The sequence below is a fragment of the Microtus ochrogaster genome, chromosome 16 (assembly GCF_000317375.1).
Source record: "Microtus ochrogaster isolate Prairie Vole_2 chromosome 16, MicOch1.0, whole genome shotgun sequence".
Classification (NCBI taxonomy): Eukaryota; Metazoa; Chordata; class Mammalia; order Rodentia; family Cricetidae; genus Microtus; species Microtus ochrogaster.
The window spans coordinates 19,109,417-19,113,943 of NC_022018.1; the positions used below are offsets into that span (position 1 = coordinate 19,109,417).

Sequence of the window (4,527 nt, forward strand, 5' to 3'; positions counted from 1 at the left end):
CAAGGGCTGAACAGAAATGCTACTTGCCCTGCCCCGAATGCGCATGCCTGACTGCTGTTTTCAGAGATTTCTCTACACCCTGGAGCATTTTAAGACGTATCTTATTTCTATGTCTGTATGTTTTGGAGGGGAGCTACCCACAGAAGCCAGAGTAAGATGTTGGGTCTCCTGGAGCTGGAGTTGCAGGTGGTTGTGAGCCACCTGCCGTGGGTGCTGGGAAGCAAACCCGGATCCTCTGGAAGAGCAGCTAGTACTCCTAACTTCTGAATTGTGCCACTGACATCATTTTCACTTACCTATAACTTTGAGTGGGATTTTCCTATCCTGATTGCCCCTATAATTTAGACAATTTTAATTAGGAACTAATTACCATTCCTCCCGTCACCACAGGACTCATTGCTGCTGCTGATTGCTGTCTTCCCATGTGATGGGCAGCTCACAACATGTTCTGCTAATTACACAGCCCAGGGAACAATGCCACATGCAGTCACTTCTGCAAGACGTAACTGTGTCCAGACAGGCAGTGGGCTCGATGTAGAACCAAAAGAAGGCTTTCACTTTTGGTAGGTTCCAGCACTCCTTGTAAGGAGTTGGAAACAGGGTTCTTTAGTTAGCATCTGCTGAAATCATGAGTCGATGCGCAGCCACTCATTCCATGGAGCTTACATGTGCGAATGGAGAGGAGCAGAACTGGCGCCTGGGCCCACCTGGTACCATGGTGGAAAGGGGGTGCTTTCGCTTGGCATCACAAAGCTGAGGTTCCAGTTCTGGCTGCTGGTACTGGGAGAGAATGATGGTGATGGAGAACTAGCCTACTTAGCATAAATGACAGCTGTGTATTGCAAAGAAACCCTCAAGGGAAGAACTGTTCTAATACAAAAAGGACAAGACACCAACAAGTTACAGAGTGGCATAAAACCATCTAAAGGCAAATCAGTAGAGCAAAGATGTTTACAAAATACCTAATAACACAATAGAGACTGAGGCCAGAGTTATTAGAACTTTTCTTAACCTGTAGATATAAAATTGGGGTTTTGTTTCTTTTTTGTTTGCTGGGATGGTATCTAGAAGTGTTTAACATGGTATAATATTTGACGTGTGTACTGGCTAGTTTTGTGTCAACTTGACACAAGCTAGAGTCATCTGAAAGGAGGAAATCTCAGTTGAGAAAATGCCTCTAAAGATCCACCTGTAGGGCGTTTTCTTGATTAGTGGTTGATGGGGGAGGGCCCAGCCCAAAGTGGAGAGTGCCACTCCTGGGCTGGTGGTCCTCCGTTCTGTCAGAAAGCAGGCTGAACAAGTCATGAGGTGCAAGCCAGTAAGCAGCCCCCTCCATGGCCTCTGCATCATCTTCTGCCTCCAAGTTCCTGTCCTGATTTCCTTTGATATCTGGAAGTATAAACCAAAAGAAAGGAAAGCCGGGAGGGCGAGCGAGGGAGCTAGCAGGCGGCAGGCGGCAGGCGGGAGGGTGGCCGGCCGGCACGGAGGGAGGGAACGAGCAAGCGGTGAGCAAGCCAGCGAGGGCGGCCGGGTCCCGAGGGCAGTGGAAATTCCTCAGGCCCCTCCGGCGCCCTCCCCGGAGTCCACAGCGCCTCCAGCACCCAGCGGAGCGGACACGGCCCTGCCTGGCCATGGCCTCGTTGCTGAAGGTGGATCAGGAAGTGAAGCTCAAGGTTGATTCTTTCAGGGAGCGGATCACAAGTGAGGCAGAAGACTTGGTGGCAAATTTTTTCCCAAAGAAGTTACTAGAACTTGATAGTTTTTTGAAGGAACCAATCCTAAATATCCATGACCTAACTCAGATCCACTCAGACATGAATCTCCCAGTCCCTGACCCCATTATCCTCACCAATAGCCACGACGGACTGGATGGTCCCACTTACAAGAAGCGCAGGTTGGATGAATGTGAAGAGGCCTTCCAAGGAACCAAGGTGTTTGTGATGCCCAACGGGATGTTAAAAAGCAGCCAGCAGCTGGTGGACATTATTGAGAAAGTAAAACCTGAGATTCAGCTGCTGATCGAGAAATGTAACATGGTCAAAATGTGGGTACAGCTCTTGATTCCCAGAATAGAAGATGGGAACAACTTCGGGGTGTCTATTCAGGAGGAGACAGTTGCAGAACTAAGAACTGTCGAGAGTGAAGCTGCATCTTATCTGGACCAGATTTCTAGATACTATATTACAAGAGCCAAATTGGTTTCTAAAATAGCTAAATATCCCCATGTGGAGGACTATCGCCGCACTGTCACGGAGACTGACGAGAAAGAATACATCAGCCTCCAGTCTCATCATTTCAGAACTAAGGAATCAGTATGTCACTCTACATGACATGATCCTGAAGAATATTGAGAAAATCAAACGGCCCCGGAGCAGCAATGCAGAGACACTGTACTGAGGCAAGGGCCAGGGCCAGGGGACTCTGTGAGTCTGGCTCTAGACCGATATTGCCTTGGTTTGTTACATGACTATCGTGATGGGGAAACTGGCTGGAAATAGTAACCACACCTCTCTGTTTTTAGTTAGAGTCTAATGAAACTCTCATCTAGTTCTGTGATGTGTTTACCTCTTTTTTCAGGCCTCAGGAACTCTTCTATCTCCTTCCCCAAACCCCACACCCAGCCTGTCCTAATTTCTGGAGAACTCCAGATTTGTGCGAGATATTGGCACAAGAATTGTGGGGTTTTTGTTTTTTCTTCCCTTCCCTTCCTCCCCCTGTTTTAAGTTTTGTGTTAAGCTGGAGGAACTGTAGGGAAGATGTTAGGTGTCTTTTAGGAACTGGGGGAATAGAGGTGAAAGGACATCTTCCTGTCACAGGCCAGTGTCTCTTGCTTCCTCCCCACTGCAGCTGCCCTGGCGATGCCCTGGGGCTCTCCACCTGTGTCTACCCCTCCTTGAACCTGACCGTGACAAGGGATACCTTAGGCCTTCAGCTGCATCCCTAGAGCTGCTCTGGATGTTTTTATAACTGGGGTTTTCACAGATACTGTGTACACTTGTACACACGCATAGGGACATGTAAACATGCTTCCTGCTCCATTATAGAACGTAGCCTTCCTTCCTGCACCACTACCCCTTCAGCCCCTGTCACACACGCAACACCTCAGCAGGTGGCAGTTGTCTTGGTCATCCACCCAGGCAAGTCCCAGGCCCACCCTCTCTTCTGATAATGTAGCCGTTAGGAGAGCCGAGGAGCAGAGGACTCATGAAGGCCTCTCCTCTGTGACTCAGGTTCTTTGGTGTTATGCAAAAGCTGGCCCCTCTGGCCCTCACTGCCCTTCTCCCAGGCCAGCTTGTGCATTGGATAGGGTGTGGGCAGCTATGAGGTCTAGAGGCTGCTACTCCTCGCTGTGCTTTCCCTTTGGGAAATATTTCTCATATTTATAGTATTGTGCTTCCAGGGAAAGCAGTAATTCATGTGTATATGTATCTGTGCACATACACACGTGCCCGTGTGTGTGTGTGTGTGTGTGTGTGTGTGTGTGTGTGTAAATATGCTGCGAAGGTCAAACCCATAGAAGAGTTGCCTCTTTCAAATCTTCCAGAGATCTCACTTGTTACAGCTTTTGTGTTAACCCCATTAGCCCCCAGCTTTTTAAGCGAGAGTTGGTATCTGCAGTTAACCTGCCAGTGACTCTCAGTGTCTATTTGGCTTTTACTCCTCTCCGTCTTCCAACTCCAATCATACTCCACCTGGGATGCATCATTTCACTCCCAGCATTCTACAGAAAAGGAGTCAGGATGCTCTCTTCCCATGAATAGTGCTCAGTAACAAACCAGTTGCATTTCAGTTGGGCAGTACTCCTACCCACCCCTCAGGTCCCTCCCAGCTAAACTCCTCCCCTCCCACCATGTGCTTCTCAGCTTCCCTTTTTGTTTGACTATTCCACTGCCCCTCCTCACCCTACCAACCTTGGATTGTAATGTAAAATTCTTTTACCATGTCAAGAAATTATTAAAAATACAGGTACTTTGACCTCTTTCTGAAGCTGCAAAAAAAAAAAAAAAAAAAAAAAAAAAAAAAAAAAACCTTTCCTTCCCAAGTTGTTTTTGGTCATGGTGTTTTATCACAGCCATAATGACCCTGACTAAGACAACACACCACTGAAGACAGTCAGAAGCTGGGCTCCTGGGAGGTCACTGGATTTGAGGGCTCTCACCTCCTCAGTGGAGAGCAGCTCAGTGAGTTTGGGAAGGGCTTCGCTGTAAGGGGAATTTTCTCACTACCTTCTGGCCATTCTGACGTGAACACATTCATGCTCTAGTGCTCTGCCTCACTACAGTGAGAACCAACAGGGCTAACAACTGTGCACTGAAGTGTTTGGAACCACAAGCCTCCATAAGCCTCCCCCCACTTCACTTGTCACACTGCTGAGAGCCAAACTCCTTCAGCAGTTTCATAAGATGAAAAGCACGTGTCTGTGGGGCCAGCAGTATCCCTGTGCACTAACCACATCTGTGACGAGATCAAGCCGGCTCAGTTAATGGAGGAGCAGAAAGTGGTCATTGAGGTTTAGAGGTATATGCA

General features: G+C 48.2%; 1 pseudogene; it reads left to right on the plus strand.

The window, feature by feature from the left end:
• Positions 1–1,472: 1,472 nt before the first annotated feature.
• LOC101980349 lies at positions 1,473–2,556 on the plus strand (annotated as a pseudogene).
• Positions 2,557–4,527: the final 1,971 nt, after the last annotated feature.